This window comes from Copidosoma floridanum, unplaced genomic scaffold, assembly GCF_036245765.1.
Source record: "Copidosoma floridanum isolate Cflo_tuat_1 unplaced genomic scaffold, Cflo_Japanese_pri ptg000019l, whole genome shotgun sequence".
NCBI lineage: Eukaryota > Metazoa > Arthropoda > Insecta > Hymenoptera > Encyrtidae > Copidosoma > Copidosoma floridanum.
This window is the reverse complement of record NW_028321896.1, coordinates 9,177,956-9,192,254: the sequence shown is the minus strand read 5'-3', so window position 1 is coordinate 9,192,254 and position 14,299 is coordinate 9,177,956. Positions and strand designations below refer to the sequence as shown.

The 14,299-nt window shown below is 44.3% G+C and overlaps 1 protein-coding gene across 7 annotated transcripts in view; it reads right to left on the bottom strand.

The window, feature by feature from the left end:
• The window catches only part of enok (histone acetyltransferase enoki mushroom), a 43,512-nt gene extending 29,213 nt beyond the window's left edge, over positions 1–14,299 (bottom strand). For 3 of the 7 annotated variants that reach the window (XM_089593516.1, XM_023389988.2, XM_089593517.1), the window contains exons 1-2: positions 13,968–14,299; positions 13,575–13,782 (exon numbers count right to left, since the gene is read on the bottom strand). The gene's annotated coding sequence lies outside the window, so the exon portion shown is untranslated. Of the gene's footprint in view, positions 1–11,784; positions 11,871–12,037; positions 12,054–12,666; positions 12,688–13,574; positions 13,783–13,967 lie in introns of those variants that run through there. The other 4 variants (XM_089593519.1, XM_089593521.1, XM_089593520.1 and 1 more) reach the window with 4 other exon arrangements.

Below are 14,299 nucleotides of genomic sequence, written 5' to 3'. Positions count from 1 at the left end.
CTTATCGCAATCTGCTTCCATCTCTTGGGCATAATCACGACCGCGTGTGAAGAAAAAAAAAAAAGGGGAAGTGGGTGCGTTAAAACCACTATACACATATCGTGCGATGACGAGTCAATGCGATGCATTGAACCCATTGCGCAACCCTTTAGAGATTCAATTAGTTGTATATATCTCGTATCACAGCAGCCAGCAGCGATCGTTCAAAATCAGTGCTTCCTTCGACCCGACCCGAAAGAAAAAAGCCTTTGTCATGTGTAGGTGTAGGTGTATGTAACAATCCTCGAGTGAAGCGACGATCCGTCACGCGGCATTTTCCTCCCGACAGCTCGGACGGATTAAGCTGAATCTCTCTCCCTCCGCCGCGCGTATAAACGCCCGCACTAATCATCATCCCCGCGATCGAAACCCTCTTCCGAGTGTCACTCCCTTTTCCCCTCTTTTCTTTTTTTTGCGCGGCAGCATCGCATTAGCCAACACACAATCCCTCCTCGGCCTCTCTCTGGCGTTTGCAGAAAAGAGAAATGAGTGAAACACCTACGCACACGCCCCTTTCGAGCGCAAGCACATCTCTTCCTCTCTCTCTCTCTCTCTCTAATCTTTTCGCCAACTGTAATAATAGCAGGTGGTCCCTTTTGCCGCCCTTCCAGACCTCCCCCTGTCTGTGTCTCTGCCTAATAGCACTGCTTTTTGCGTTGGGTATGAGTAGGTATACCCACACCCACACGTGGTTGACAGCGTAGCGCTGATAAATTAGCTGTCGCGCTCAGGAGACGCTCGACCATGTACAGAAGACAACAACGGAAAGCATATATATATATATATATATATATATATATATATATATATATATATATATATATATATATATATATATATATATATATATATATATATATATAGACGTGCCGAAACTCTTCGGGTGACTGTAGGTGTAGGTATATGTATATGTATACGTATATAGGTATATGTACGCAATTAGAGGCTTCGTTATTTGCTAAACGCATCGATGAAGCTTTCGCGCCACTGTTGCTTTTGATTATTTCATCTACAATTCAAATGCGTGTATACATATATACATATGGCCGCGAGGAGGCGTCTAATCTCTCCTTCCACCATATCCCACTTCTTCCGTCTTGTCATCCTCTGCTGACTTCTTGAAGCTGCATATCTTATACATATATTTATGCGGTGGATGGTATTATATTATATAAGAGTATAACATTTGGGGCGATCTGCGACGCCGAATCAAGACTGCAGTCTATATTAAGGGACAATTCGAGGTTATTGAAAAGAATATATCGACATGCTGACATGCTGTTTATCTATTAATCTAACTACTATTTTTCTTCTCCTCCTCGAGTATACCCTCTTTTTTCTTGTTATGTAACTATACTTGTATGATTTTTATGAATGTTGTACATATACTTGTGTGCACACGAGCGACGACGATTCGCCCCCGCCCTTTCATTTTCTGTCGGTGTTTTTGCTACTGTTGTATATTTATTGTGGCCCAGCAAGGAGAAAGGGCCTCGAGTCGTCAAGATAGAGAGAGTCTTAGATTATTCGGGCCGCGCGTGAATTCCAGGGGGGTGGCAAAGGTCAAATACGGCGACGTTAACGCGCGCTGCGGCATTTGCATGTGGGCCCTATCGAGATCGTGCTGAATTAGCACGGCGAGGGTAAATTTATGAAAGGGGTAGTGCACGGCAATCGTGCAGTATAGCACGAGGTGGTGTATGGGAGAGTTCAAACGGGGGAGAGGGGACACTTTCGGGCTGATTTATGCCGGCCATGCGTCTCTGGTTTTTGCACCTCCGCTATATATTTTGCACGATATATACGTATATACATGCCCCCCCTCCCCCTATGTCTACATATCCTCCTCGTCTAACCCCTCAGACCGCCATAACCGCAGGCATATCGCGACACTTTGCCAGCGTAAGCTACACTTGTACGGATACATTCGTCGCAATTAAAAGTTCCATCTCTGCTGCTGCTGCTTCGTTTGTTTTACCACGTTAGTTTCTGCGACTATTAAAATTATGACAGTCGCCGGCGCGATTGATGATTTGTTTGGCCGCCCCTCCGCCATAAGTCTTCCTTTTCCTCTTCTTCGTCGAGGAGTTATTATTTTCATTTGTTACTTCAAATGGAGCACGTTTAGTTCAGCTCGGTTGGTATCTGCTGCGTGGGTAATTAATTCATGCACGTGCTGACTCTGACTTGCTAACGATTCCTTTTCCCAACGATTTTCCATACATACAATGGTATAAATATATAATATGCTGATCGTTTACGTGCACAATACCATTATAACGCGCACGTGTGTTTAGTCATCATCATTGGTACACATAATTCTAGTTTTTCTCTTCTTTGTTTTTTTACGTTTTTGCTACTATTTTTATGTATTTTACTTAACTTTATGTACCTATTATATGTAATCGTTCAATTTACATACCAGCGAATTTTAATGTTAAATTCCAAAGGAAGCGGAGCAAGTATTACTAAATTGATCATTTTTTTTTTTTTTTTTTTTTTTTTTTTTTTTCCGGAAGAAGAGGAAGGGGGGGGGGAAAGTGTAAACGTGCCGAGAAAGTCTTTGCACCGCGCGATTCGCTAAAAAAACGTTGGTCTCCCCCGACGACGACATATTGTCAATAAGAGCGCGCGGCGCGTATACAAAACCACATTTTCCCTTTTTACAAAGCGTCGTGCGACCAACAACGCGCACACATACATACACACACGTATGTTACATGTATATTATTATCCTGCAGCCGAGCAACGCGTTCGAGCAAACGCAAACGTAATCATTGAAACTTCCACGCAGCCTGTATATAAATATATGTTATACATATGGACGCAAAAAAGGCCCCAGGGCGTGTTCGCGTATACGTACCGATCGATACTGCAAAAAAAAAAAGAAAAAAAGAAGGGAGCCAGCGCCCCCCTGGACAATTGAACTTTACGAGTCGATGTGCGCAACGTACTCCAACACTTGCGGGCATACGGTGGAAAACGAATTCAATGATGTATGTTATACACCACAATAATATAATATAGTGTAGTGTGCACAAATCGTACAGTGTTTAAGTGTGATGTGTATACGTATAGCAGATAATATACCTGCAGCGGTGAAAGCTCGGATAAAAACACGTCATCGACCCGATCTCCCTCGCTCTCTCCCGTTGCTCGCTGTCTCTTCCTCACACCTGATAATACAACGTATAACCCAAGTGCAAACTCTAGTCGTACACCGTACAGGAGCACCGGCGGCAGTACTATACATGTTGTGTACCTGTATTTTTGTTGTTATACGCGCGACTTGAAAATCGGCTTTCGTGTCGATCTTTTCTCTTTGCTCTCTCCTCTCTCGTTTTATATACATATATTATACGCTGTTCGTTTTTCTGTGCGAGCGACGTGTCGTCGACGATCTATAACACGTTACACATGGGGCTGTCGCCAATTAGCGCTCCGATTTCCGTTCGAGATCGATTAGTCCATGCATGTATGGGGTATTCTTTCTCTTACAGCTTACACCGGATGGTTTTTAGGTGAGAGCCTTTTTTGCCGTCTTTTTTTTGTATCCGTTGTTGCACTCTTCTGCTTTGTGCTTCTGTTTTTTCTTCCTTTTAATTTTATTGAAAATTTCGCGATTGTTGTGAATTTAAGAAGCAATTTTTTCAACAGAAAAAACTGCACTTATTTATTTGAAATCGGACGTACAAGTTTATATATATAGGATTTTTTTTTTTTTTCAATTAACACATTAAATGCAAATTATTTGTAAAATTTGTTCGAAGAGTTTTTATATTCTGTAAATTCAAGGGTCAATTCATTCACATCCAATTGTTTATTATCAAGTTGAAGTGAGTATAATATGAAAACCCTAACATTTCTTCGATTGTTACAAACAAATTTGATTAAGTACTCCTGGCAATTATAACTAACTTTCAGAGAATAAAAAAATAACTTTTAGTGTATGTAACATGACCAAATGAATATTTATGATTTTGTAGAACCGCAAATACATTTAATTTGACCAACCATTATCATTATTATAATTTTTTTTTTCAAACGTAAAAGAGATCGTACAAAACAATGCACACAAACGAAGAAACTCCGGCATCGGCACGGCTGCAGGAACAATTACGCCATTGTTTCTTCCAACTTGAAAAATTCTTCCCATATCCCGGCAACATTGCCAAACGGAGGGAGTATAAATTATCGCGCTGCAGATACACCACACACACATGTCCCGCATGCATAAATATATACATATATTAAGCGCAGCAACATACCTATACATACTTTGAATTAAAATCGCATGTACCTTGTATGTACGTAAAAAACAACTTTCCTGGCGCGACTCCGCGTAGGTATTGTATGTAGGCTGCGTGCATCGGAGACTTTCCCCGGTTGCCTTGAGTTTCTTCCTCGTTCTTTAATTCGTCAAGAAGCGGCGGGAGAAAAAAAAAAAAAGCAGCGCGCGGAGCAAAAAACCAACGGCAGTAGCGCGTCTCTCACGCGGTTATTAGCAAGGGCGCGAGGCCGAGCAAAAAAGGGGCAAACTTCCCTCTCTCGCGCAAACAGTCGGAGGGAACAGATAAGCCGTTCACGAGAGTCCAAACGTTGATGACAGTGGAAGGTGAAGGGGGGGGGGAAAAAAAAATAGAGTAATTAACGAGCCACTCGGGGGATGAGAGAGAAACAGACGAGAGAATAAACAGTCAACGAGAAGAGAGAGGGATAAAATTTACGGTCCAACTGAACGACACGCCAATGTACTATAGGGTTTGTCTTGATATATAAAGAGCGCAAATCTACCCCCCGATGATAATCGGCCATATACAGAGAGCCGCAACTGCGCAGTGCAGTGCGCCGCGAGGGAGCACAGTATACGTACAGCGAATATGGGTGTGCTCTCTCTCTCGCCATCATCAGGCATCAATTTGGAGATTCTCCGGTCTGTAAGTATATATATAACACACTGATGGGCTACTGTGTAGGGCGCGCTCGCAAAGAGAGAGAGAACTGTTGTCCAAAATTGCGCAACCGTGCGAAACTCCGCTCCGGTGATGGGTTCTCGCAATACCCACACACCCGGGGCATGTTGGCCGCGTCCGCAAGTGCGTCGTGTACAAGGGGAGGAGGTATATAGCACCTAAATGCGCGTGTTTGCGGCCGCGCGAGGACAAGTCGAAAAGAGCCCCGTTTGTACCGCCCCTCCCCCAAGCTGCAAGTACATTTGCATGGTCGGCGATGTGTGTTATTGCGCGCACGCGGTGCGGTAATTTATATATATATACACGTATATTATATTATAATGTACACGGCAGTGCGTAAAAGGAGGAGGAGGAGGAGGATGATATCGGGTGCAGCTGCTGCCATATCAGCGACATCACCACCGATGATATTGTACATCCCTTGGCAGCCTCTGACGATCGCTGACACCGTTGGCGTCGAAAGTTAACACTCGGGCTCCGATGATTCGATTTTGATTGCCCGCACATGTGCGTGCACGAGGATAAACACTCGTGGTCTGGAGGGGGGGGGGAGAAGCCGCTACTGATGAGAAAGCGATGTGCCTGGATTATAATCTCTTTTTTTCTTTTTTTTCCCCATCTCGATAAGTTATCCAGATTGCATTCAATTAAAAATCCTCGGGGTGTCGGGGCGCGATTGAATCAAACGCACTCGGCTTCGTTTGCCAGATAATAGATCACGAAGCCGCTTTTGATATATTTTTCACTGCACGAGATTTTCGCAACGTATATGTATATAGTTTATAAATATAGGAGGGGGTGGGGACCGGGTAAAAGAAAAAAAAGGGCGTAGCAAGTATCCCCGTGTGACGAAACCTTTTAGCGTTATTGCTTTTAAAAGCGGGAAAACCTCGTTGGGTGGGAGAAAAAAGAGGAAGCAAGTGATAATAGAGACGAGGAGGGATGAAAAAAAAAAAAAAAAAAGACAGCCCCGAGTATCCATACAAATGTAATTTACGCGAAGCCACGGAGGAGAGGTGGGGTCCATGCGCGGAAAACCCACATCATATAGAGGGGGTGGGGCAACCCCTTGAGCGCAAAAATAAAGAGAGCGAGCCTCCAAACATTTCGGTTCAAAGGCGGCGGGACCGCAAGGGGGTATATATAAAGGAGGATTTGCAAAGGAGGAAGGGTATTATTATTGTTGCGTTAGAAAAAAAAAAAAAAAAAAAAAAGGGAGAAAGAAAGAAAGAAAGAACGAGGGTCAGCAGAAACGGCGAGCCGAGGTTTCCCTGTACATACATGTGGGGGTACGAACACACACGCGTGCGGGTATACGTGTCATTAAACTTTTTCCTCCCGCCACCTTTTTTACTTTATTTTTTTACAATGCTTTTATGAGACACTCGTTCTCTCGAAGGTTTGGACGCACGATAAAAAAAAAAAGATGAAAGAACAGAGGGAGGGAGTGTACGTGATACTCGTGGCAATCGATTTTTCGTCGTCGGAGGGTATAATATATACCTACAACAAGACATTATGCACGTATCAAGAAGAGGGGGAAAAAAAGGACGCGTATGTGTGCTACAACACCGTAGGTGTAATGATAAAAAAAAGGAGCGCGCAAGGTCGGCTTTCCACCCGGCCTCGCACTTACACAGACACACACACACCCACGAGTCCTTACGCGCGTGGTGTAAACATTCGCTTTCGCTCTTGAGAGAGTCAAGAGTGATGGTGAACTTGCGAGCTTGTGTGAGCCGCACGCAGTACATTATCTTATAACATACGCTTAAGGTTCGAATGCTCGTATAACGTGCAATAATAATGGTGTACGTGAACGCACATCGTAGTAGGTACTTATATTATATTGGGACGATAAATCGGCGCCGGTGAGTATAGCGTATCCATTGGTTGTCGCAGTAGTCGTCGCGTGGCGCTCGCGATAAGCCATACGTTATATTACGTGTGTATACGTATAGGGGGAAGAAGAGGAAGGCGTTGGCAAAAGCAGATTATTAAACATCCGTACATCCGTGTGATACGTGCATGAGTGCACGTGTACGCGTATATTGTGTACTTGCTAAAACCGTCACGTGCTCCCGCTTTTGCTCGCTCGTGTGCTGCCTCGACAAATTGGCCGTACAGCACACGGTACACTGTATGTACGGGGGAAGGGGCTTAAGTGAATATCTATTGAGCAAAAATGATGAGATTACCCGTTTTTTGCTCACTTTCTTTCTTCTCTCTTTTTTTTTTTTTTGGCCCAGAGAACAGAAGGAGGTGTTGAGAGGAGTTTCAATGCGATTTTCTTTTTTTCTTTTTTTTTCTCTCGTCTCCCTCCCCACGTCGTCTGCGCCGGAAGAGGAGGATATGAATAATTACTTTCGCGGGGAGTAGAGAATTAATCGCAAGAGTAATTGAAGCCTCACAAAGGCGGATACATGTACTATATGTCTGTGCAAACATACCCCCCTTTTTACATCCTTTTTTTTCTCTGCCTCGCATTTAAAATGCCCCAAACGAGAGAGGAAGGAAAAAAAGAAAGAAAAAAAAACGCGGGAGCAAGAAAAGGTCGCGCGTTGTTATTTAGCCGCGTGTAATTAGAAAGCCAAGGAAAATATAATCCATGAATTACACTCGCTTCTTTTTTTTTTTTTTTTTTTTTTTCGGCGGGAGACGATGGGCTGGTTTCTCTTTCTCTACATACTCCGCTTTTGTGAGGAGCCGGCCGGCTTGAATTATGAACTTGGTGCGTCGGGAGCCTCTTTTTTTCTCCGTCCAGGCGTTGTGTGACTACAATTTTACGAGATGGTTGTTAAAAAAAACCGTAACCATTCGCCGCGAGCACATTATACACGTGGGAATTGAAACTAATTTTTTTGTCCCTCTCTTTGCTCCACTCCGAGGGAGGACCTTTTAATAATGAAATGTTTTTTTTTTCCCTCCAATTGTCCAAAGTAAACAAACACTACAGAGAGAGAGAGAGAGAGAACTGTATACACACGCATCTATATCGGGAAAAGAGTGATGGATGGTCTTGGGAACTGACATCGACGTCGGACATCAGGTGCAGCGGCAGCGGATTTCCTCCCGGGGAAAGGAAAGAAAACATCCAACTCCTTCACGAGCGGTCGCACAAAAAACCGACTCCGAAACCGTACACCTCGTTCACTTTCACCGGCAGCATCGTGCGCACTTTTTACCCTCCTCCGAGGAAGAAAAAACAAAAAAAAAAGTGGAGGTGGGGGGGGGGAGATCGAAACCTCCGAGATGATCCGACAAAAACACAACTCCAGCGTCGTCGTCGCGGTCGTTTGTATAGTTGGCAAGAAACGCAAAAAATTCCCCAAAGAGCGAAGGGGGGAAGGAAGACACTTGGCGCGAGCGCGCGGTGTGCGTGAGGCAGATCATATGTATATATATATACATGGACGACGGCGAAAACCGGAGCAAAAAAGTTTACCAAACTGCTCCTTCTTTCTCTCTCTCTCTCTCTGTGCGGAGGGAGAGAGAAAAGAATCCGGTCGGCCCATCGGTAAGCGACTGCAGCACCAGTACGTAAGTTTATGTAAGACAGCGGGAGAAGAAGAAAAAGAGAGGACAACAGTATCCTTCTACTTTTTTTTTTTTTTTTTTTCCTTCTTTTCTTTCTCTCCCCGAAAAAGAGGGCCAGGTATACGTAATAAAATGAAAAAATAAAGCAAAAGCGCGCAGAAGAGAAGCGAAAACGCGAAGGACGACAATGCGTGTGCATGTTACGTACACGCGGTGGTGCAGAGGTGCTTGTTGGTCGATGTGTTGGGAGCGAGCGAAAGGTGAGGGGGCGAGTGGTAATAGTATATATATATACACATATACATAACATGTGTACTTTTTGGTCCGTGCCATTTTATGAGGCGTGCACGTGGCACACTTTGGTGGAAAACGAAATTCGAAAGGAGAGAGGAAAGGACTAAAGAGCGAGCGAGTACTTATATTTTTTTGCCAACGAAAGGAGGGAAGGCAGATAAGGCAACGAACGATGAGCGAGGAAGAAGGAAGAAGGAGGAAACTGCCGCCGTGCGAGTGAGCAAGCGTCCGTCTATTTGTCTGTCGGTCGTCCGGTCCGGTGAGCGTTTTACAAGTCGAGGAGTAAGGAACGTATACTATACACACGTGTGTACACGAGCGATTCCACTAAACGAATGGGCTCTTCCGGAAAACCTTCTTCTTTTTTCTTTTCTTTTTTTGTGGAGAAATTTAGGAAATTGGGAGAAATTACAGGAGTTTTAATTAATTTTGTAATCAACTTCGAAGGCTAATGAGTACGTTATTGCCTCGTACTGTCGACACAGAGTGTGGACTATATGAAAGAAAATAATTTCACGCCGCACTTGGGTTGTTATCGCATTATCGTGCACTCAAAACGCTCCAAAGATTACATCACAACTGATGGTCATTTTTCCACGGAAATGCATATATAAATCTATAAGTATGTACCTCCAAGGTGTGTATGTACACACACACACATACGGTGCCGGCTGCTCCGACTTCTCTCTTCCTCTATACGCGTATACATATATGTTGTGCAAGAAGAGCGCGCGCGTTTTCAAGCCCGAAAGCAGCTGCTGTGTTCTCCCGATGTAGGGTACAACGTACAACTGTACAAAAACACACACACGCCCTTACGGGCGCGCTTAAGTATAACCGGTGCAGCCATCAGCCATCGGGAGGACCTGGACGTTTGCCGCCTGCTGCATATATGGTGTATTAAGCACGTACAGCTCTTTCTCATGCGAGCGATCACGTTCCGACGATGCTCTTTATCTCTTTCCCCGATGGATAGCTCTAGCAGGCTTTTTGACCGCTGATGTCTGGGGCTCATGCCCATGCGGACGATAAGATTGTATTATGATAACAAGTATACGCCTTGGGATGGGTGTGTTATTGCGCGCAGTTAGATAATTACGTTGGAGGTATTTTTGGCTTTATTCGTGCGTTTTTGCGCAAAATTTCCACCGTACGGATATGATTCGTTTGAACAATGTTTTCAAAGCAAAACGAGAGAAAGTCCCGAAACTCGATGGCGATGAAGACAAATGTCGCGTATAAATTTTCCGCAGGCCACCCCGTGCGCACCCTTGAAGCGTTTTTCCAAAATTACCGATGTAAATATAATCGAGGGAGAGAGATATGGCACACGCGCGCGTCCATCTATAAATCAAGCCAGCAACATTTTAACGTCAAACGCACCTAAATACGTGTATAATGTACATGGCAGGAGTCGAGCGAGAGACATCTTTCTCATGTCTCAGACACGGAGCAACCCCATGCCATCACTGTAAAACGTATACCCTGGCCCTCTCTTTACTTTCCTTCCTCCCGCGCGTACAACACCTCGTTTTCTCCCTTCCTTCCTTCCTTCAAGCAAACCCTTATCCTCGCGCACACACACACCCGACACATCGTTCAAAAACAACGTTCGCAAGAGGGTTTAAGGGGGGGGGCAACAGACGCACCAAGTCGTCGTCGACGTCGTTACAGAGATATCAGGAAAGCCGAGTTGAGAGAGAGATTGGAATCGGACTAGAGCGCCAACCCTGCATGGTTACCTATACACACTCGTTGTAGTTAGTGTATTGTAATATGGCAACAGTTTTAGCAGCTGTTAGGACTCGAGCATGTGTTAGTGCCTCCTTACTTACATGTTCACTTTACATATATATATATGCCTATATAACAGGAAGCGGTGCATGTATTGTACAGCGAGAACAAAAAATTAGTCGACTAATTCAAATATCCAGCGTGTTTTTTAATACTAATGTGCCGATCGAGTGTCACAATCGGTGACTCACGCGTATTATCATATAATTAAGCTCTCGGTTCACACAGTATGAAGTGTTGGGAGCTGTTTCCCGGGCGTCATTGTAGACTATTTTGTCGGTATAACTGTATTTCAGGTGGTGACTCGTGCATTAGATTACGTTTTTACGAAAATATGCGCAAGACGTTTGTTGTTCGAGGAAACGAACTTTTCATAGAACCTATACTATCTGAGTTATTTACGACGGTAGGGAGAGGTTTCTTTTACTGAATGGGCGATGTTTTCGAGGTGCGCAGCAGCTATATATTTTTACTCTAGAGTCTCGTGTTTTAAACTTGACTAAATAAGGAGAAAAAAAATCCATCCAGGTTATATATGAGCAGCCCTCGACAAAAAGGACTATTGATATTAAATTTATTAAATAATTGTTATATCAAATTGAATAATGTGATTTACGTAGGGAAAAATAATTAAACAACATGTTGTAACCTTTTTTAAATAACTAAAAAATTATCAAGCACTCATTAAAAATAACTTACGCCAATCTGTAAAAATAACGTACTATTCATGTAACAGTAGAGGTATAAACAATAAATGAATAAAAGATATCCACGAAAATAACGCACAAAACCTTATAAAATAAAAGTCGAGTAATAACAGGTGCAAAGGCTGAAATGCATGAATAATGCACAAGTGCACCACACAACGCAATTTAAAATTCATACGGCAAATAAAATATGCAAGATGCAAGATTCGAAAAGACCCTATATCACACATTACACACCTACCTACTAATTAAATAGTTTTACCCTTGTTACATGTGTTATTCATTTCTTGTGTTTAAACAAAAAAAGAAAAGTTTCAACAAATAATTGCACTTTTAAACACAAAACAAACTACAACAGTGCGACTCCGAAAAGTAAAAAGCCAACAAGAACCATCCAGAGTTTGAGGTTAAACTCTCGACACACAAACACGCCATACTACCTCTATCCCGCAACGTTTGTTTACTTTGCATCAGGTAACGTATGTTCCCTCCGCACGTTTTGCTCCAAAATCAAACTCGATATTCGATCAGCCGCCAAAGCAAACCCTCGAACTCCACTACAAAAAAACTTGCACGAAAATCACACTTGATGCGATAAAAAACGGGCAAAGCACATTTGTACAATATTTGATAAAATACACACATGCGTCAGAGCACTACATGAGAGTGGATGGGTAAGTACTAGATACCTACGTAAACTCGGAGCTCGAAAAACTGCAGGAAATCAATAACGCGCGCACGAGCTGGCCAAGTAGGTATCAACGAACGGACTAGCTGCCATCCGCTGGCGTCACACACATAGCCGCCCGTCACGGCGACGACGATGAATACGGGGAAAAAAAGGGGGCAAGCCAGTAAGTAAGTAGCACCAGACAGGAGCGTACAATATGAACGAAAATTGCATCCGTCTTGGATATTATAACAATCCTCTACTCGGCGAAGCTTTTCGTCGTCCTCTGACCTACCTCCCTAACCTCAAAAAATAACGTTTCTTATCTCTCATTATTGTTAAGTGTACGTATACATTCATTCTTGCTCTTTCTTGCGCAAGACCATATACATTATACGGAGAATACACGTTTACAAGGTACCAATGTATACGCTGCTCTCCGCAAAAAAAAGAAACATTTCTGTGCTACTGCACCAAACCATACTTTCATATGCAAGTACATACATGTAAAAATACATGTACTTTACCTTTACATATGAGGCGTGTTGCAGTAGCACTGAGGGATTACGTCGGTACTTATGAAAAAGAAAGGCGCGCCTAGGCGTGCAAAGACGGAGAGCCAAAGTCGTCTCTGCGCTGATAAGTAACCCACAGCGGTTGGTTAACGGTGCAATTACGGCCGGTCGATCGACTCTGACAACGATGACGACGATAGTGAGGCTGGTCTGGGCTGGTGCTGGGTACTGCTGGTGGTAACTGGTTGCTCCGAACTCTTTTCTCTCTCTCTCTCTCACGCGTGCACGTAAAATATACACACTATACACAGTACACACAGAAGCTAGGGCGTCTGTCGTCTCTCTCGCTCTCGTGTACGGTGTGTAATGTGTATATACATACTAACATGTATGTGTGGTGGTATACATGAGAGATTCTACTGCTGCTGCCATACTATAGCAGAAGTTGTGTACGCCCAACAACAACAGAATAAGTACAGAGCATACGATGAAAGGTTTTTAAAAAAAAGGGCTTCCTCCAAGCGACGACGTGCCTGTACACATAATCATCGTCGTCGTTGTCAGCCGTCAGCCATTTTGCTGGGGGGCTAACCGCAAACGCACCGATGAGCGACAGAGACGGAAGCCAAAGACGGAGAGCAGTCATGAACGCGAGAGGAGCAAAGAGAGGCGGAGGGCGGAGGAGAGAAAGGCTCTCTGCTCCGTATTACCTATACTCTCCCGGGTGGGCAACACACTTGACGCCTATATACTGATGATATTGCGCCCGTCCACCCGTGGACGATGTCGAGGAGTTCGTTAAATGATCAACAACTCGAATGCGTGAATTTATGGGGACATCAATGGTAATGAGCCCTGGTGTGGGCACGAGAGGAAGCACGCCCGTTGCGGCCCGTCGGATCGCGCGATCCGTCGGGGCGCTGCTCGCCGACGGACAGTGGCTGCGACCGACTCCTTTTTCTCACTTTTCAACTTCCTCTCGCGCGCTTGTCCACGCCATCTCGCTATTCTTTTATTTATTTATTTTTTGTTGTTGCTATTTTACCTGAATGCGATATTCGCTGGTTGGCCTTGTACCTCGCCACCCGTCGCTCCCAGAGGCAGCTGGTGTCGTGCACACACTTGGTCCTACTATACCGCAGCAACACACTCGCGCCTCGCCGTCGTCGTCATCGGTCAGCCACTATAGGCGCCTCCAAAACTTTCTTGTTGTATGAAATCCTTCAACACGCACGACACGACGGCGGCGATGACTGTAATGTCGGGAGGGACGGGCGGGCGGTCGGGCACCGACGGGGAACGAAAAATGTACGTTGTTACTTATACGGCGACGGTAATCTTCCAGGGGGTTTGCTACACACTCGTGCGATAACTCCGCCGAGATATATACACCCCGAAAAATGTAGACATTAGCGGTTAACACACAAAACACACTTACACGGACGTGCTTCTCGTTGTTGCGGGCCGATGTAACAAGAGAGCCCCGAGAGAGTTGTACGCTGTACGTTGTACGTATACCTACAACAGAGGCAGACACACCGATATGGGCTATATGCTCCTGCTGCTGCTGTACTTGTTATGTACGTAAAACGTATATATCGTATACCCTTCCTACTCCGACATACAAACACGTATTCACGACACACGGCTGCACCGCGCGCTTCTCTCTTTTACCTACCTATATATAATAAATATAGGTTATACACTTTGGGGCTCCGGGTTTTGGTCGAAAGAGGAGGAGAAGAGAGGGAAAGAACGAGAATAAGCTAA